We start from the raw sequence: 22,211 nt of genomic DNA on the forward strand, positions 1-22,211 counted from the left end.
AATTTGAGCCATAATTTTTTGTAGGTCTTAAAAGCTCATTGCGCCCGCGATCATTAGGATTTCTCATGGTTTTGTTGCCTGTGACACAGTTCATTTTGGCATGAAACCAATGGATTTCTTATACATTTGTCCATTTTTGCTTGCTATTTGGAGGGGTATTTGGGTGCCTATGACACAGTTCAATTTAAGCCATAATATTTTGTAGGTCTTAAAAGCTCATTGCGCCCGCGATCATTAGGATTTCTCATAGTTTTTTTGCCTGTGAAACTTTTCATTTTGGCATGAAACCAAGGGATTTCTTATAAATTTGTCCATTTTTGCTTGTTATTTGGAGGGGTATTTTGGTGCCTATGACACAGTTCATTTTGGCCCATAATATTTTGTAGGTCTTTAAAGCTCATTGCGCCCGCGATCATTAAGATTTCTTATGGTTTTGTTGCCTGTGACACAGTTCATTTTGGCATGAAACCAATGGATTTCTTATACATTTGTCCATTTTCGCTTGTTATTTGGAGGGGTGTTTTGGTGCCTATAACACAGTTCAGTTTGAGCCATAATATTTTGTAGGTCTTAAAATCTCATTGCGCCCGCGATCATTAGGATTTCTTATGGTTTTGTTGCCTGTGACACAGTTCATTTTGGCATGAAACCAATGGATTTCTTATATATTCGTCCATTTTCGCTTGTTATTTGTAGGGTATTTTGGTGCCTATGACACAGTTCATTTTGGCCCATATTATTTTGTAGGTCTTAAAAGCTCATTGCGCCCGCGATCATTAGGATTTCTTATGGTTTTGTTGCCTGTGACACAGTTCAATTTGGCATAAAACCAATGGATTTCTTATACATTTGTCCAGTTTTGCTTGTTATTTGGAGGGGTATTTTGGTGACTATGACACATATCTTTTTGGCCCAAAAAATTTGTAGGTCTTAAAAGCTCATTGCGCCCGCGATCATTAGGATTTCTCATGGTTTTTTTGCCTGTGACACATTTTGGCATGAAACAAATGGAGTTGTTATACATTTGTCAATTTTTGCTTGTTATTTGGAGGGGTATTTTAGTGCCTATGACACAGTTCATTTTGGCCCATAATATTTTGTAGGTCTTAAAAGCTCATTGCGCCCGCGATCATTAGGATTTCTTATGGTTTTGTTGCCTGTGACACAGTTCATTTTGGCATGAAACCAATGGATTTCTTATATATTCGTCCGTTTTTGCTTGTTATTTGGAGGGGTACTTTGGTGCCTATGACACAGTTCATTTTGGCCCATAATATTTTGTAGGTCTTAAAAGCTCATTGCGCCCGCGATCATTAGGATTTCTTATGGTTTTTTTGCCTGTGACATAGTTCATTTTGGCATGAAACCAATGGATTTCTTGTACATTTGTCCATTTTTGCTTGTTATTTGTAGTGGTATTTGGGTGCCTATGACACAGTTCAATTTGAGCCATAATATTTTGTAGGTCTTAAAAGCTCATTGCGCCCGCGATCATTAGGATTTCTCATGGTTTTGTTGCCTGTGACACAGTTCATTTTGGCATGAAATCAATTTGCAGGAAGCGGTTTTTTTCAATTTCTGTCAGTTTGTTTGTAGAGCATTTTTATAAAATCTCGGCATTAATAAGCATTGTTTTCTTTGAGTAAAGTTGTGTTTTTTTTTCAAATAGAAGAATGAACTTGATGGACGATGTGGACTGGATTATTTTGTCCCATTGTGATGGCCATGTTGTGAAGGAATTGGTAGAATATAACAATCGCCCAGCTGAAACAGCTGTTAATCGAATAAAGTCAACGCGTCGTTATGAAAATTTACTTAAAAATAATCCGATATGGAGAAATTGTCATAATTTTCTCAAGAAAAGTTATGAAAGTATATCGGATCGATTCAAAATTGTTCATGATAATTATGGTGGCTATAGGATGCTCTATTGTGGAAACAACGCTCTACCTAGCAAAACTGTGCTCACAGATGGACCTAAAGGGTACCTTGCTCGTATAAAAGATGACGCTACTAACTTCTCTGTGATTCAAAAAAGCTCAGATAGATCAAAATCCTATCTCATGCTTGGTCCGATACGCTTTCTTAACTCGGATTGCGAACCCAATTGCGAGTACGATTTTTCGTCACAGGATACTTATTTAGTGAGATTAAGAACATTAAAAAAAATATCCCCGAACTCAGAATTATTGGTGAAATATGGTTCAGAATTCTTTGAGGAGGCGGAATGCGCATGCAATACATGTGATTCTCGCAAAATTTTTTTGAAACCAGCTTCTGAAGAAGCTTCAACGTCTTCTTCAAAAATGATCAAGCCAGTTTCCAATACTGGTAAAACTGCTAGTTTTGATAGATCCGATGCAGAGCTTTGTTGCCAAAATACTTATCAATCTGCAAAAACTGATGTTGCCCACTTAAACGAAGGTGTTGATTTATATTCACAGGCTGTTGATAAAGAAAATTTTTTGGAGTCCCATGCAAATGAGCCAAGGAACCCTAGAAAACGTTTACGCGATAGACACTCAGTGCGTCTCAGAAAGTATAAAGCTATCATGAGTGAAACGATGATACGAAAACTCAGCCGGCAATCTGAATCAAAGATTGGTAATACTGTTGAAACGTTGAGCTCATCCTGCATGGAGCACGACCAATCAAGTGACGAAGAGAATGCTGTAAGGCTTTTTACTGGTAACTGTTCAAAAAACGTGGACGTCAACATACCCGAAATTTTTCAAGGACCGTGGATGTCTTCTCCGCTTCCAGGCAGCGTAGAACTTATACCAACTGATATTTCGAGCATATGGTATCAATGCAGCGCTGGTGACGAAAATTTGCCTACAACTTTTCTGAAAGAGCCTCTTTTCCCCGGTGCGCGCGTAAGTCAACATAATGCTCAACTTTTGATACGATCTTTCACAAGCCAACATCGTTTATCGGACGCCTGTCAGGTTGATCTTATGAAACTTCTGAATGCTTTTGTTCCTGCCCCAAATTTATTGCCATCGGCTTATAAATTGCTCAAATCTGTAAAAGACAATTTGGAATCTTCAACATCGAATACAATTGATCATGAAAATGGCCGTACGTGTGTTCTGAAAGTGACAGAGCTACTGAAACAAATTGTTTGTAGAAACATCCGTTCTCTACTAAGATACAACATCGAAAGAGCCAAAAATGATCTCCCGGATTATCCTTTTGGTAAAATTACTATGCCAAGCAGCAAGGATAGTTTACCTATAGATCTAATACTTTCAACAGATGGTGCCAATTTTGTCCAATCGAGTAGTAATCATCAGATGTACCCCATCTGGTTACAAATAATACAATTACCACCTATACTAAGAATGTCCAAAAAAAAACATCGCCCTTGCAGCTCTGTGGATTGGTCGAGGCAGACCATCTTGGGGTCAAATTGTTCCGTATTTGAACCGTGAGTTGGCCAAAGTAGAAGCCGTAGAGTTGCCTAACGGAAAATGCATTTTTCTAAAATTCAAAGTTCATCTGTTGGTGGCCGATATGATTGCGAAACCCGCTGCTCTGAATATGTACCAACACAATGGTTTCTATGGCTGCATGTACTGTACTCACCCTGGTTTCACAATCGAATCCAGTCACTGTTATTATCCAGAGCAGACTGAGGTTGACGGTAAAAAAGTTTTTTTCACCTATAAAACGAGAGAGAAACAAGTTACTGATGTTCTTGTGAGAAAAGCTGAAGACCTTATCCGACAAGGCGAAAAAGATTTCAATGTAGTCGGTGTCAAAGGAAGAAGTGATTTTGGTTGCCTTATTGATAGTAAGTTGTTCTTTATATTTTTAAACTTTTTCTGGGCCCGACTTCTCTTTTTTTTACAGAAATTTTTTTGCTATCATGTTCTTTTTCGGTTAATTGTCCCTTTTATTTATCCTGTTGGTTCATTTTAGATCTCCCACTAGCAGCGCCTATTGACTATATGCATTGCGTCCTTCTGGGAGTTTTTCCAGCGTTGTTGAACAGACAGCTCAAATTGCTCACAATTAGCCAGAAGCAGTCATTGGAAGGACTCATACGCTCAACATTTTTGCCATTTGAAATGACAGTTCACGGTAGAAAACCACGATTAGTCTCTGAACGCGCTAATTTTAAAGCGAATGAGTATTTCCAGTACCTATTCTTTCTCTCACCTATATTTTTCCGTAGCTTTTTCCATGTCGATTCCCTACAATATATCAACTTGTTGAAACTTTCTTTCGGAATACGCATTTTGCTAGAATCAAATCGCGAAAATGATGTGAATGTTGCTGATGGCTTGTTGAAAAGTTTCTGCGACAATGCTGTTAAGATATTTGGAACAAAAAAGTGCGAAACAATAAACCTCCATTCGCTAAGACATCTTCCTGATCAAGTCAGAAGGTTCGGTCCCCTTTTTGTACAATCAGCCATGTCGTTTGAGTCAGCCCATGCTTTTCTAGCGAAATTTGCATCAGGCTCACATGACTTTTGTGAAATTATTGCTCGTAGATACCTAGAAAGACATTTGTTGTTAACGGATCCAATAGCAAATGATGATCTGACCGAATTGACGGGCAATTGGACCGGTCAGTCGTTGACGAGCTTCATTAATGCGGAGAAAGAGTCATACGTCAATTTAACACCTCTCATTGAATTAGCTATAGCTAATTATCCTGGAGCAAAAATTCAATCACACTGTAAGATTGAAGGTGTCGTATATGACTCAATATCCTACAGCCGTAATATAATGGGGCCAAATAGCTATGTGCGGTATTTGTCTAATGGCTCATATCGTTATGGTCAGATACAATATTTCATTACTTTCGCTGAAGAGCCGAACATTAAATACGCATTCGTTGCGAGGCTCAACCTCGACGCTAAGTATTTATCAGTTGATCCTTGCTTGCAAATGAGCTACTTCATGAAAGTTGAACGATCTGTCCAATGTGAAAAAGTCCCAACACGCTCATTTCATAAAATGGCGTGTATCGAAAATCAAACGGAAACTTGGCTGGCATCGGTTCCACCATTTCTTGATCACAAATGAAAACTTCGATAAAACTTACTCAAACAAACTCTTTGCCGTAATGCGATTTAATTTTTGCTTTATCTATTTATTTTAAGCCGCTATTTTGCCTCTTTTTGCCTACTTGCGACGTGCTATTTAATATTTCTGCTAACAAGTTGATATTGTGTTTCCAGGTCCTCGCTTTGAATTGAATTCAATTTTGTCATTTTCTGTAGTTTGGTTGCTGCGCTGCAACCTTTGCTCCTATACTCAGATCACTTAAGGTTTCTTTAAGGGTTGCTCCTATACTCAGATCACTTAAGGTTACTCTGAGTTGAAGTTTCTTTTTGATCTGTCTCTGTACTAAATTGTACTATGATGAGATCGCCATATTTGTTGACGGAACCTAAAATTGTTCTAGAGGCATCTTCGGTGCCAATACATACTAATTTTGAGGGGGGAGCGCGCGCCGAAAAAACGCTATACTTTCGGTCAAAAATTGCGTAAAACGGCGTGGTTGGCCTGTTCTTTTTCAACGTTTGTCCTCCCCCTTTTGAGAAATTCCTAGATCCGCATCTGCTTTGTCATTATAATTTCGGTTGGTGGCCTATAATTTGGGCCCTCAATTTGTAATAATTGTTTTAAGAAAATGGTACGCCGATAATTGTCCTTTGTTCAACAAAAACAATGAACAAAATAGTGACCACCGCAGTCGCGCCAATGTGATGCGAGCTTGCCAACAAAGTTCAGGACTTAATACGAAATTTAGAGTAGTTTTTGCCGCGAAGCTATGCGAAAACTTGTTTGGTAATGTGTTTCCAGGTTCGCTTTCAACTGAATTTGTTTTATTTTTTCTGCAGTTTTAGTTACTGCGCTGCAATCTTTGCTCCTATACTTAGATTACTTAAGGTTTTGAGTTGAAGTTTCTTTTTGGATGTTTTTCATGTTTTTTTCTACTGTTGTTTTTTAAGGGATAGTGGAGGCATACTTTGGTGCCGATGATAGTTTTTTTTGGCCCATATTTTCTTTTTAGTTTCTATCCCTCATTACGCTTGTCATTGTTAGAATTTTTCATGTCTGCGACATAGATCATTTCGGCATGAAACAAATAGCTTCTCTAAGTGATCGCTAATGTTTTTTTTTGTATATTATTTGGAGAGATATTTTGGTGCCTTTGACACAGTTCATTTTGGCCCATATTATCTTATTATTGATATCGCTCATCTTTAGAACTTCTTATGGTTTTTTGACTGTGACACAGTTCACTTTGGCTTGGAACCACTTGCGACTTATTTGTTCCTAAGTCATTGTGGTCCTGTCCTCTAAAAAATAGTTTTGCATGCTATCTGAAAAAATAATTTCGGTGCCTATGACACAGTTGACCTTCACCCATAATCTTGTTAAACGGTATCGATTATCACTACTGTCACCATTAGTAGTTGTTATGACTGCTTTTGCCGGTGACACAATTCATTTTGGCACTAAATCAAATTTGTTTTGTTAGATGACTAATCTCCTTGTAATTGGAGATTCCAATTTGAGAAATTCTCTGCCTCTGCTTGAGGGTAACCCCCGTCTGTCGTGGTTCAAGTAAGTGACGCTTTCTATGGGCTAATTTCTTTGTTTTTTGATTTAATTTATTAAGTGTTTAGCATAACCTACGATGCCCGAGGGGGTCGGGGGACCTCACATCTCAAAGAACTAGCTGAAACGGCTAATAAGTTTTCCGAGGTGTTAATCGTTCTCGGAAACAATAATCTTGGAAGATTGTCCGATGATGAAATTATTGACAATATAAGAGGTTTTGCTGATTCCTTGGACAAAAAAATCAAATTGCGTATTACCGCGTTCCTTCCTCGCATGGATCATGATTCTGTGTGGAGTGGCGAGTTTGGGAACTGGGTGAATCCTGTTACCAGGATAAATAAGAAACTCCAGCGGGAGTTTGGTCACAAAGTGGCATCGGCAAGAAATTTTGAGCGAAAAGACTTTGGGTTTTCAAATAATTCTGGCGAACTTGACGAACCTTACCATTTGAATGAGCTTGGTTTCAAGCATATGCTGAGGTTCATTGAACTGGAGTGCCATAAATTTGTTGCTCATATGTAATTGTTTATAGTTCCTTCTGCTTAGGTACTCATATTGAAAATATTTTTTTTCTGATGTTTTTTGAAAGAAAGAGAATTGATTGGTTGTCGAAAGGAGGTTATGGCATATTGTTTTGTCAGCTTAATGGCGCTTTCAATTGTCTGTGAACTACAACTGAGCTTTTATATTGTTTGCTTTGTTTGCTTTCTGTTGTGTTGTGTGATTTATTTTGATTTCTTTTAAACTTAACTATGTTTTTTAGGCCTCTAGCGCAGTTGGTTTCATCACTTGTGCTTGGCTGGTTCTCTTTCTGTTCCTGTGCTGCCTAGTGAAGCAGTTGCCTTCCTGGACCGTCTCTTCAACCTCGGGTTGGTGTGTTCTCCCCTCACCTAGTGCTAGCTTAGGTTCTTATTTTTGCGTCGCCTGCTTAGCCCAAGTGGACTTTTGCTTAGTCTGGTGTCAACGGTTAAGGCTGCTCGTTTACGGCGCTCTTGGCGCTTTCACTTTAGCTGAGGGGGTAGGCAAACTGTGCAATTGCTCGCGCACTGTTTGCCTTGTGTTGTGTTGTGTGATTTATTTTGATTTTTATTAAACTTAATTATGTTTCAGGCCTCTGGCGCAGTTGGCTTCATCACTTGTGCTAGGCTGATTCTCTTTCTGTTCCTGTGCTGCCTAGTGAAGCAGTTGCCTTCCTGGACCGTCTCTTCAACCTCGGGTTGGTGTGTTCTCCCCTCACCTAGTGCTAGCTTAGGTTCTTATTTTTGCGTCGCCTGCTTAGCCCAAGTGAACTTTTGCCTAGTCTGGTGTCTACTGTTAAGGTTGCTCGTTCACGGCGCTCTTGACGCTTTTAGTTTAGCTGAAGGATTAGGCAAACTGTGCATTTTCTCGCGCACTGTTTGCCTTGTGTTGTGTTGTGTGATTTATTTTGATTTATATTAAACTTAATTATGTTTCAGGCCTCTGGCGCAGTTGGCTTCATCACTTGTGCTAGGCTGGATTTCTGGCTGTGCTGTCTAAGGCAACAAATGAATGTCAAGACTACAAATAAACGGCATATTAAACAGAAAAAGAGACAAATCGATCTTAACAATCAAACATTTTTTCAAATCAAAATCTGATTTATATTGACACTTTTCTTGATTTGTCACATATATTTATGCCCAAAATCTGATATACAATGATGATTTTCTGTAATTGTGTTAGATATTTTTGAGCTCAAAATCTGATTTATTTTCACATTTTTCAGGATTTGTTACATATGTTTGCAGTAAATCTGATTTTCAATGATGATTTTCGATATTTGTTGCATAGTGTTGAGCTCAAAATTTGATTTTTATCGACATTTTTCTCTGTTACATTAGTTTTTGCTAAATTTCTGATTTACATTTATAGTTCTTGAACAATTTAACTGCTGATTTTTGAGCTCAAGAATGATTTATATTGACCAGTTTCTTCATTTGTTACATAAGTTTTTGCCCAGTATTTGATTTACAATAAAGAATTTCTATATTTTCGTTGCACATTTTTAAGCTCAAACTTAGATAATTATCGAACTTTTTCTCAATTTGTTACATTTGTTTTTGTTAAATATCTGGTTTACATTGATAGTTTTTTTCTTAATTTAATTGCACCCATTTCTTCATTTGTTTTATAGGTTTTTGCCCAAGATCTGATATACAATGATGATTTTCTATGATTTCATTGCCCGTTTATGAGCTTAAAATCTGGTTTAAATAGACAATTTTTTGGAACCATCACATATTTTTTTGCACAAAATTTGATTTACATTGATAATTTTCTACATTTTTGTTGCATATTTTTAAGCTCAAAATGTGATTTATATTGACCCATTTCTTCATTTGTTTTTTAGGTTTTCGGACAAGATCTGATTTACAATTACTATTTTCTATATTTTTGTTGCACATTTTTGAGCTCAAAATGTGATTTATGTTGATCCATTTGTTCATTGGTTTTATAGGTTTTTGCCCAAGATCTGATTTACAATGATGAGTTTCTATGATTTCATTGCATATTTCTGAGCTCAAAATGTGGTTTATTCTGACAATTTTCCTGAATCTTTACATATGTTTTTGACCAAAATCTGATTTACAATGATAATTTTCTACATTTTTATTGCATTTTTTCGAGCTCAAAATATGTTTTATATTAACCCATTTCTTCTTTTGTTTTATAGGTTTTTGCCCAAGATCTGATTTGCAATGATGTTTTTCTACATTTTTGTTGCATATTTGTGAGCTTAAAATGTGATTTATATTGACCCATTTAATCATTTGTTTTGTAAATTTTTTGCCCAAGATCTGATTTACAATAATGATTTACTATGATTTCATTGCATATTTTCGAGCTCAAAATGTGATTTGTATTGACCCATTTAATCATTTGTTTTGTAAATTTTTTGCCCAAGATCTGATTTACAATAATGATTTACTATGATTTCATTGCATATTTTCGAGCTCAAATCTGGTTTATATTTACAATATTCTTGAATTTTTACATATGTTTTTGCACAAAATCTGATTTACAATGATGATATTTTGTATTTTTGTTGCATATTTTTTGTGCCGAAAATCTTGTTCATTTTGATGATTTTCGTGATTTGTGTCGTTTGGTTTGAATTCAACTTTTGCTTTGAGTTTTCATATAGCACGCTTTTCAGAAGAGAAAAATTAATTTTTCTGACAATATAGTTAAATTTTTTGACAACATAATCGATTTTATTGCAATTTTATGGCGATAGCAATAGTTTTTGTTGCGATTTCATGGCAGTTTTATGGCGGAAACAATAGATTTTATTGCAATTTTATGGCAAAAACAATAGATTTTATTGCAATTTTATGGCAAAAACAATCGATTTTATTGCGATTTCATGGCGGTTTCAGGGCAAAAAAATAGATTTTATTGAGATTATATGGAGATAAAAATACATTTTAGTGGAATTACAAGGCAATATATTCTTGATGAAAATAATCTATTTTCTTTCTATTATAATAGAAAATGTTGCTTAAATTGGTTACACATAATCGATTATAATGGCAATATTTTCGGCAACATTTTCTCAATATAATCTATTTTTATCCGAGAAACTTCGGTGCGGGTGGTCTTGTTTTTTTTAATTGGGGCCCATTTGATCATATAGCGGCTCTTATTGAATAAAAGACTTACGCCGAAACTGCAGTACTGATTTAATTATCCGGGAAAAATGCACAAATTTTTAAATTTTCAACGCGTTTTTCGGATCTTGTTAACTATCCCCCCCTTTTGGACCTTGTTAACTATCCCCCCATGCATGTTTTATTTTTGACAACCATTTTTGTCTTTTTTCAAAAATATCAATAATTATATGGGTTTTCATTTTCGCGCGTTCGTATTTTTCTTACTCGCTATTTATACAATACCAACGTAAAATTTTTAAAAATATATATATTTTCTGAAAATTGTTTTAAGCTATTGAAAATGTGGCCGCCAAAATTGAATTTCTGAAAATCGGAATGAGGGGGGGGGGGGGGGGGGGAATTAGTTAACAAGATCCCGTTTTTCTCCAAGTGGGTTACGAATGGAGAACCAAAGTTGAACATATTTTTATGTTTTTATAGCGTAGTTCATTTTGCAAAGTTCGAGGTCAAACTTTTACCCTAAAAATTGGGTATTTTGTTTTTTAGTGAATCGAAAATTACTCAAAACCTACGAAGAGTATGTTTTTGCTCTTTCACACATGTTGTTTCACGACAAGGCATGAATTAAAAATGAAATATTAGAACGCATGCGTGAAAAAAGAAACCATCTGCATAGTTTCGTGCACTTTTCACAATTTAACGGGCTCTTTTTTTGAAAAAAGCCCAATTATAACAATTGAATGAGTAAAAACAAACCGAAAGAGCAAAGAACATATTCTTCAACAGTTAGAACATAGTTGAAGATGGCCTCCGACAAAATGGCAAAAAATATACTCTTCAACAGTTAGAACATAGTTGAAGATGGCCTCGGGCAAAAGAGCCGCTATCTGGCTCCTCGTGCCCTCAGGCCGGGCTCTTTTTCTCACGGGCATCTTTCAGCTATGTTCTAACTACTACAAAGTCAGCTGATGAGCAAGTTAAATCAAAATGATTTTCGGAGAAAACGGAATATTTATGCTCGGTGTGGTTTTTTTATTCAGTATACGTTCACTGATCAAAATGATAATTGTCAACAAAAAATTATTATACCCCATTGAAGATATTGACTTCTTAAGTTCAAATGTAAAAAGATATTTCACCTCCGATCATTTTTTGTTACGTTCTGAAGGTTTGAAAATTGCCAAATTTGCCATGTTCTGGACTAAATTATGCGCGCTTTGAAGAGTTAATTCATAATGCTGAGAGCGTAGCTAATTATCCCGCACAACAAAATCGTTCCGAATTGAATTGAGGCTAGCTAATTGGTCGTATTATTTTTGAACTACTCAAATTTTTACACTTTGATATTGTCTAAAATGTATAGGTTTTTAATATTTTCTTTTCCCAAAAACTATTCGAAATGAATTAAGAGACAGTCGGAGCATTCAATAGCTCAAATCAGTTTTTTAAGAAGCACTCTTGGAGCTTGTGGTCGTTCAAATTACGCTAAAGCGCCCTAAGTGCGTTTTAAATAAAATTATAAAAAGTGCAACATCTTCGATGGTTACCTTTGTTTCCAGTTCCAGTAAAAACCAGGGATCTACTTAAGAATTGCCACCCCTGTTATTAAACGCAGTAAAATAGCACTGAGCTTTCTATTGAGAATTAGAATTTTGCTGCATTCTGATTGGTCGAAAATGCGTTATTTTAATCTACTTAACAATTGACCCCCTTTCTTAAAGGGGGGGGGGGGCAATTGTTAAGTAGATCCAAAACCAGTAAAAAAATTTTTTTTCATTTGTGTGAGTCTTACATTTTGACATGGTTAAGTATTGCACTCAAAGGCGATGCTTCCGACACTTCCGCGCAAATCTACAATTTGTTCTCTCATTCAGATTGCTGACAGCATTAGAGCATGAACAATAAAGTTCCGTGGTCAATAAAGACTTGCTTATATAATTTTCAAGGTCGTTGTCTTTAAAAAATGAAAAAAAAAACTTGATTATAATTCCCTAAAAATAAATTCTATTGCTATTCAAAACAAAAAATGAAAACAAATTGTAAGCGTTTGATTGTGATCGAACTCCTCCTAGGATAAAATTTGCACCACCGTGGAAAATTACTTGCGTGTGCATATCAAAACGAGCTGCGCTGCCATTTGTTTTGTTAATTTCGATCAAAATTCCCTGAAAAAATTTCATTTCAAATTCATCTCGAAACAATTCATCCAATAATTACATTGGAAGTGTTTGAGACTTTTTTTTCTAAATTATAAAATCCACAAAACCTTTTGATCGGACTGTATAAACTGGGATATACTCAGGGTCATTCTGTTGAGTTCTCTCAAACAAAATTTGCACAAAGAAACAACTGTAGTGGCGGACAAGAAGAGAAGTTAAATTTCTAAAGTAAGATGGGAGTTGTTGAAACAAAAAATATCAAAAACAACAAGATTGCTCGTGTCAAGGCGAAGACTTGAATGTTCCGACTGCAATTTAGTTTGAACAGAGCAATTTAAAACCAATTTAAATTGATGCAATTTTCAAAACAAACTGAACAAAATTTTTAAACAAAGCAAAAGCAAAAGTATAGCAAAATATTAAATAGACCGAAGAGCAATTTGGAACGATTTCTAAAAAGGATTAAGCATTTACTGACATATTAATAGCAAAAAAGATATTGCGCGTTAATTGTCCCAAAAAAGTCAAACAGGCAATAAACCCCCATGACGGTACGAAAAATAATCCAAGGTGTAATAAACTATTCTAATGTTAAATCTGATTTGTACACTAAATAAGAATTATAAGAATAAGAATAATGATATGTCAATTAAAATGTCTGCTCTCCAACTATAAGGAACAGTGTTTGATCGACCGTTGGTCGAATCATAACATAGTTGGCAGGTATGTAACCAATACCAAAGGTCAATAGATCAAACCAAATGAACAACTCACAACATTCCCCAACGGGAAAAAATTGAAATTTACAATTAACTAAAACCGAACACTATATACATTCTTTTCTTCCTTCAAAGTAGAGTAAACAAAATTTGGAATTCGCTAAAATCAAAATGAATCAAACAACGAAAATTAAGTATCTACAATTTGGGATTGGTATGTACAAATTTGTACAAATAGGTGAATTTCACAGTATTCACATAATCTACATTAATAATACAAAGAGAAATCAACAAATATACGCTATCCAATGCACAACTATTTGTACACATAAATAAAAAGATAGGGCAATGTGAATAAGAAATAAAATCTTGAAATTATCATGACATTGATGATAAAAAAGTAGAGTTTATGTAAGTTCCTTTTTTTAAAGAGTTTTAATTGAATGTTGCAACAAATTCATCTGACCTGGTCAATTGTCGAGGAGATGTTTCTGTTTTTTTTTTCGCTGCCAAATCGTGTCGTGTTTTTCTCAGTGGGAGAATTCTAGGAAGCTGAAGTCAGGGAAACGGAATGAGCAGCCCTCGTTGGATTTGAATTGTTGAAGGACCACTCAAAGTCTTTCTACTGAAGGTTGTTCTACTCAAGTTCTTGCTGTTGAGTTCTCTAAAATAGAATTTGCACAAAGAAACATCTGTAGTTGCGGACAAGAACTTAAGGTTCTATAGTAAAACGGGAGATGTTGCAAAAAAAATGCTAAAAACAACAAAATTGCTCGTGTCAGGATTGAGAATTGAATGTTCGGACTGCGTTTTATTTTGAATGGAGCAATTTAAAACCAATTTATATTGATGCAATTAACAAAAAAAAACTGAACGAAATTTCAACTAAAGCAAAAATAAAAGTATAGCGAAACATTAAAAAGACCAAAAAGCAATTTGGAACAATTTCTAAAACGGATTAAGTATTCACTCACGCAATAATAGCACGGAAGATCAGAAGATATTGCGCATTTATTGTCCCAAAAAATGCAAAAAGGCAAAAAAACCATCACCGTACAAAAAATAATCAATTCTATTGTTAAACCTGATATGTACACTAACTAAGAATCAAAAGAATAAGATTAATGATGTGTCAATTAAAATATCTGCTCTCCAACTATAAGGAACAGTGAAATGATCGACCGTATGTCGATCCATAAAATAGTTGGCAGGTATGTAATAAATACGAAAGGTCAAAAGATCAAACAAATGAACAACTTACAACATTCCCCAATGGGGAAAAATTGAACTTTTCAATTAACTTAAACTGAACTCTATATACAACCATTTTTCCCTTCAAAGTAGAAATAAAAAATTACAATTTGCTCAAATTAAAATGAATTGAATTGAACGAAAATTATTTATCTAAATTTATGGATGGGTAAGTAAAAATTTGTACAAATGAGTGAGTTTCACAGAGTTTACTTAATGTACACGAACAATACGAGGAGATTAAAACAAATCTACGCTATCAATGTACAACTAAATCTACACATAAAAAATGATAGAGCAACCAAATAGGAAAAAAAAATCTTAAAATGGTTATGACGTTGATGTTAAAAAAAGAGTTAAGTTAACACTTTTTTCATTAAGAATTTAAATTGAATATTGCATCAAACTCATCAAGAGAGTGTCCGAAGTCCTCACCGGTTGTCCTGTTTTTTTCCGCTGCTAAATCGAGTCGTGTTTTTCCCATTGGGAGAATTCCACGAAGCTGAAGTCAGGGAAACGGAACGCGCAGCCCCCGTTGGAGTTAGATTGTTAGAGGACCAGATAAGAGTTGTTTCGGCAACAATAGTCTGTTTCTGAGGATATTTAGGGGGGGGGGTGTGAGGAATTCAGATGGTGACCAGCAAGGGAAAGCTGGGGGTGTCGCTATATCGGCCTCGAGTCTTGCAATCTTTTCGTATTCCTCTAGGTTATCAACGTATCTGCGCTCCCCGTGAAATTGTGGGTGTTCTACATGTCGTCTGGGTCTGGACGAAGGTCTCGTCTGAGTGACAATGGACGGCGTCTCCTCTGGAGAACTATCCGGCAAATTTGGTTCTACTGGTGAACTAGATTTCGATGGTCCAGGTAGTCTGCTTGATTGGACAGAGACCATCGGTTAACTAAGCTCTTCAGTTTCCGAGTTCGAGGTCTTAAAGTCACCTGTAGAACTCAAGTAATTGTTATGATCTATTTCTTGTCTTGACATGATGGAGCGTTGTTGTTCGAAACGTCCTCGAAGTAATCATCAGTCAAGACGTCCCAAGAATTCAAATTTAACTAAGAAGACGAGTAAGAGGAAACCTAAGATTTTCTGCGGCGGTTTCGGGAATATCACTAACTCTGGCGGAAGCTGAATGATGCCAAGAGTTAGCGTCGAGTTGCCAGAAATCTACTTCTTAAGGGTGTCCGTCTGGATCGCCTTCTTGGGGGGCGACATTTTTTTTCAGCTAAACTTTCACGATCGTTTTCACGATCGGTACTCATGGGTGGCGGATTAACCAGAATTTTTGGAAGGCCCAGAAGTATTTTGCCTTTGATTGCAAATGATTCCAATCTAATCACGTGCTCTGAGGAACCAACGATTGCCTCCTTGATGTGATTAAAAGACTGGTCTCCATTTTTCCGATAAAGGTTTCTTCTAAAAAGACTAATTCCAGAGGTCAGTTTCGCTTGGGAAGGGCATCTACGTTGTGGCAGCTATCGTTCCTCACCCCATGGTCTGACTAGATCAATTTCCCTTGATCTAAACGACTATCAACCGAAATAAGGTTTTTCCACCTAGTACTAGCAGTGCGGTTCACATTTTTTTCGAACGTGTTACCTCCGATGGAAGGTTGTTTGGTAATTCGTAAGCTTCAAATAATTTTTTGATTCAGGAGTTTAAAATCAGTTTGGAAAGTTGGTACGACATAGCAAGAAGTTTCAATTTTACGGTATGTCCAATTTTTCCCCCAAGTCCGTTTGATCAGTGATCTCCTACTGTACAATACATAATTTGAATATTGAACTTTTCACAAAAAGATTTAAAATTGTGTGATGAAGAGATGACCCATGGTCGACTCTGAGTTTTCTTGAAAGCCGTGAAGATAACAGTAATCGTTCATGAAAGAGATGGCTGAATTTTACGACGTATTGGTAACCACTTTTTACGACTGCCTCTTAACCCATATCGAATGAATTTTGGGAAAAGAAAATATTGAAAAACCACAAAACTTGGACGTTATCAGTAATCAAATCTGAAAAATTTAGTCACACGAAATTAATACGACCGAGTAGCTAGCCTCAATTCTAGCAAAACAAATTAAATATTCAACGCGCAAATAAAAAACTTCATGGCCAGGCCAAATTGGCAATTTTTGTATTCCAAGAACTTTGCAAAAACATGATTGGAGGTTAAATTTTTTTTTAATGTCTGGAAGTCAATATCTTCAATGGAATATAAAACTTTGTTTTAAATATGTTATACATATATAAATATTTGTCTGAAATTGACTGAACAAAAAACTTTTGTAAAGATAAGCTTTCCGTTTTCTTCTATGGTCTGAACAAAAATAACCGAAAGCAGGAAGAACAAGGCACAAGAAAAAAACGCATTTCAGCTTTAAACTAATGTTTTGTGTTGTAAATTGGAAAATTGTACTTCAGTTAACTTTTGTGAAACTTTACGTTGAATTAGCCATCGTACCACTGCCGAACGGAATATTTTTGTAAGGAGGTTTGTTTTGACTGGATTATTCATTTTTATTGCAATTTTGTGCGATTATTTTTGCTCCGACTTTCGAAGAAAATGAGTAATATTTATTCTCGGTGTGATTTTTGTTATTCAGTCAGTTTTTGACTCGCCAACTAAGTGTTTATCGGGAATTTTTTTCATACCATCTGCGAATTATTGTTATTTTGAGCTCAAAAATAAAAAGATACTTTTTCGTATAGTTACATTCATTCGATATTTGCTAATTTGGCCAATTTGGGATAATTAAAATGCGATATTTAGCGTACTTGTAACATGCGTAATAAGCTAATTATTTTTTTGACTTCCGTAACGAAAAAATCGGAACATTTGTGCTCGGAGTAGTTTCTTTCTCCAGACAAATTTCGACTTTTCAACTAGCATTTTTTGGCGGAATTTTTTAAATATCACTCAAAAAGTATTGTTTTTCTGATCTTAAATTTGAAAAGATATTTCACCTGTGATCATTTTTCAAAAAAGTTATAGGGGTTTAAAGGTTGCCATTTTGGCCAATTTGGGACAATTAACCCTCGATATATTTCGCGCTATTAACGCGTAAGCGAAGACTTAATCCGCCTTATAAATGGTTCTAAACTGGTTGAAGGAAGCTTATTTGTCAAAATTTGATTTGTTGCTAGGAGCAAAATCTATCCCTTTGTACTTTATATTGCGTGTGGGGGTATGATTTTCACAAAAAACTTGAAATTAAAAAAACTCGTTTTTTACATTAATTTATTCATGTTATTACAGCTCCATAGACCTTAAAAGGCGTCGGAACATTCAGGACTTTGCGCTGATATGATCAGTCTTGTTAATTAATAAACAATGGATGATATTGCTATTATGCAACAGTTTGTGTTTGTGTGTGTGTGTGTCCGTGTGTGCTTGTGTGACTGTCTGTGACTTCAAAGCATTCGCAAAAATGATGGCTGCCTTGCGGACATGCCAATTGGAAATCTATTCTCAGTGTCTAGAGGCTACTGGAGGCTATGGAAGCTGCTGCTAAGACAACAATGTTGCTGATTTGAGAGAGATTACTGAAATCATAAAGAAATCAAGCGTACCCGAAACTGTTGAAGCTCCATGGGACATATTGGATCCCCGAAGTGATTATGTACAGAAATATCTACCGATTAACATAAGTATAGAATCGATTTATCTATAACCGTTTTGCGAACGATAAACGATTCTAAAAGTTAGAATCAATTTTTGTTGCACTGAAAAAAAATGAATTTAAGTGCCAAAAATAATCGGTTTTCCTATTCTTTAAAATCTGTATATAATCTTTAGGTAATCTGTTTATAGTCGGTATAAAATTTTTGTACAAAAAAACCTTTATGCAAACTGTAGATAATCTGTGTATAATCTGTGTATAATACCAAAGCTGAGTAAACAACGGCAAAAAGATGAAATTTTAGCCTAGGCAACCATGATCATCTTATACGCCATGACCCAAAAACATGAAAAAAAACACTTGCAATGTAATTGCTGTTTATTTGCAGAAGATCTATGAAAGGCCTTATATATAGCTTGTATAAGCATAGTCCGTTTCTCTTGCGCACATACCAGTCTAAATTATTTTGATTAACAAAGATTGTTTTGCGACTCGAGGCGGCTTTCTTGCGTCTGGAACCTTTATAAGGTACCACTAGTGCAGCTGAAAACGATCAGGCTGTGGTAGAACTGATTCTAGAGATCGCTGAGTGAGAGTTCATCCTCACACACTGTCCTAGCCATGACAATCGTAAAGAAACTGCCCTTACCTGAGGGTTACGCCATCAAATTACTCAGGGAACTGTCCCTGATTTGTAAGATTAGTATTTACTGTTTGTGGATATATCAGCAAAACTGAACCGTCTACCGTTCAATATAACAAAATGTGCAATAAGCTTGATTCTCCTCATCTTTGAATTAAATTCGCTTCAAAAAATCCAGTGTTTTTTTTGTCGTGATCGCTCGACTAGCATAAAGTTTGACTGGCATAAAAATTTTGAAAACATGAAAAAGTATCGACAAGCAATTTTTTGATAGCTTTTCTTCTCCGAGATAAGACAAGCAATAATCATAATATTCGCAAAATATGAAACTTGCATTTCTGAAAAAGAAAATTGAGCAATTGAGAAGCTTTACTATCAACAATCAAATTAAAATCGTTAAGACATTAATCAGTATCCAGTCAGACCCCGACCTGGTCGTGCTTGAACTGAACACTGAAAGCCGGTCAAACAAGAGGAGTGATTTCAGTTTTGGCGATTTTTGAATTTTGTATTTGGGTTTTTATCCTAGTTGATACAATTTTAATTTTGTAGTTTTATGCTAGTTGAGTTTATGCTAGTCAATACACCTTCAAGTTTGTGGTTCCTTAGTCTACAAAAGGCAACATGGTGGTTTAATTATAAAACATCCAAATCTTCAGTGTCGCAGTTCAACTACGATAACCTATTTTGATCACAATGCCCTATTTTGATTGTTTTCTGGATTGAGAATTGCTGGTGAGAAATTTTCCTCATGTAAACAAGGGATATTGCTCTCATGAAGGACCAAGTCAACATCCTCCTCCCCAAAGCCCTTGGGCTGAAGAAGGATGTTAAGTTGGTTCTGAATTTGAATTTTCAGCCAATCAGAGTAGATCATTTAACACGCAGCGCTTAGGGGTGCATTTTATCCGCAGCGCTTGGTCTTTTTGGGGGGATTGGATGCTAACTTGATCCCTCCTGAACATCATGGCCAGCTATATTTGAAATGTTTAGAGATACAAAATTTATCCGGCTGCTGCAACAGCTACACTATGGATTCAAAAGCACCATCTCAGTCTTAGATTAAACTATTTTGGAACTTATTTGAACCATTTAGTATGTTTTAGGCATTAAGTGATGGCAAAACTTTTGTGATGTTCTACATGGGTACTAAAGCTTATAAGATGGACTCTGTGATTGAGAAGACGACAGACAACTTGAAGTCATTCGTCAAGCAAAGCATGAAGGATGCTATAGTTATAGCTGGAGTTATAGTCGTCATAAGTATAGTATGACTATTCGTTGCTACTGATTCTAGTACACATGCCATGAAAATTCCACGTGAAAGGTCGTTTTTTGACAGGGAAATAGTTGCAACTTTATGCTGGTCGTACTACTGTACATGTCTTATTCAATACCCCATTATTACTTCCAGGAGCGGATCTAGGATTTTCTTGGGGGGGGGGGGGATTTTCGAAAAATTTTTGAAAAATTTGTCGACCTTTTTTTAGGTCGACTTAATTGATTTTCTAAGCTCCTCCAAATCTAAAAATGATCCTCTTTTTGCCAAATTTTTTGCGCCGCGGACGTTTTTTGAAAAAAAAAGACCAAAATAAAGTTTGACCCCAATGTCACGTTTTTTCAGCGCGCGCTCCCACCTCAAAAATAGTATATGTTGGCGACATAGGCGTATTAGAAAAATTTTAGAGTTCGCGAGCCAAAAATGGGGGCCCTAAGATAGTACCAAATGGTCACCCTTTGAGTAGTCAGCGGGTCGAATGCCTGAGGAAAGGGCGTCCCCCCCCCCTACCGCACCCTTCTAAATCCGCTAATGCTTCCATGTTTTTGTATCGAATACGAACTCTGAAATCTTGGATAAAACTGTAAATTTGCTGCTATCACTGTCTAAAAATGATAAACGTGCTGACACTGGAACCTGTAAAAACGCGGCAAGGAAAAATTTCACTGAGTGGAAAAATTTTGGCCGAGGAACCCTACTCTCTCCAGACACCTGATGAACCCTTCGACAAGGTAATGAAAATTTAGTCAATTTTCATGGCAATGAGTTTACAGAGTGTAGACGTGTTTTTTCGAAAACTGAAATTTTCAATCCCATTCAATTTCGAGTTAATTCATTTCCGTCCGCAAGTTTTGAAGAAGCGGTGAAAGAGTTCCTCGAAAAATTATCATGAGATCAAACGAAGTATCACATTTTTGTTTCCCAGAGGAAAAAGTTGATACTTTAACCGTAACAAACGAATTAAAATTGCCAGTCAAGCAGTTAAAAATTTGGATTTTTGAACTAAAAAGAAAACGCATTGGCTTCTCTTTTGGTTACTAAATGGAGGTTTGGTTACTTTGGAAATATTCGTTGAGTGGTTGTACTGCTTTAAGAATTAGAAAAAATTGAAATATAAAGCGCGCAGTGACTTTTTGCAAAAAAAAATTGGCATAATGAAATTTTGAAACCACCACAAAATTTTCTGCCGTGATTACATTTACTTCAAGAATTCAATGAAAATTGCTATCGGTGCCGAGAAAAAAAACTGATATGGTTATAGGCAAATATTTAGCCAATTTTAGTTAATGACAGTAGTTTCAAATGCAGCATGAAACCATTATTACGGCTTCAGTAATTTTTTGAGCGCGCTGTTAGTCTGAACAGAACTGGAAAGAGCTTTCAATAAAAAGATCAGAAAAAGAAAACTTTCAAGAAAAAAAAATTTCTGGTGAATTTTTTTTCTGGCAAAAATAAAAGAAATACTTCCTTTTTAAATAACTTTAGAGCTAACACTGCGTTTTTTCTTCTATTTTCAAGGATTTAAATTTTTGAAAGCATCTACAATTTCATTATAGTACTCTAATGATGCCAATAACCTGCACAAAAGCCTGTTATTTTCGTTTTTATCTTCTGTAATTGACCAGAGAGAAGTTTTCTTTACAATTAAAATGGGATGGTTCAAACCTTCCGATGATTGGCTTCTCTCAATATTGGTTAACACATCCTGTTAAAAAATTGGTTTTTAAACGCATATTTTGTCTTTTGTCAAAGGTTTCACTTTTTCGGACATTAAAGTTTATTATATATTGGCGGAAATAATGTGTTTTTTTTTCAATTTTTATGCTCATAAATTTAATTTGCTAAGTATTTCATCATTACAAAATACGAAACGGAGGAATTTGATTTTGAAAGTTCTTATTCAAATTTGCCCTGATGCATGAAATGGTCGTATTGTTCACGCTTTTTTACCCCAAAATTAACAATTAAAACTGGCCACTAAAGTATCATGCACTTAACAATGGCTTTAAATTGAGGAAATGCTTAAGATATTGGCCGAACTTTACCAAAGCAGGAACCAATTTAGTGGATTGACAATCAAGATAAAAATCACCGCGAGCAGAAAAAGTCAAGCAAAAACAGCCAATTTTTAAAAAAATAGGATGGAAAAAGAAGATCACTCCTTCGAAGCTGCAGTAACTGAAGTCTTTTCCTTCTATGTCATCCCAGGTACACTTCAAACTCCTTTGAAATGTGACACGAAAAATTAGTATAAAATCCGGGAAATTTTTGTGGAAAATTGCTAAATTCTGTTAATCGTAACAAACTAGAAAAAA

Source organism: Symsagittifera roscoffensis, chromosome 1, assembly GCF_963678635.1.
Source record: "Symsagittifera roscoffensis chromosome 1, txSymRosc1.1, whole genome shotgun sequence".
NCBI classification, from domain to species: Eukaryota; Metazoa; Xenacoelomorpha; order Acoela; family Convolutidae; genus Symsagittifera; species Symsagittifera roscoffensis.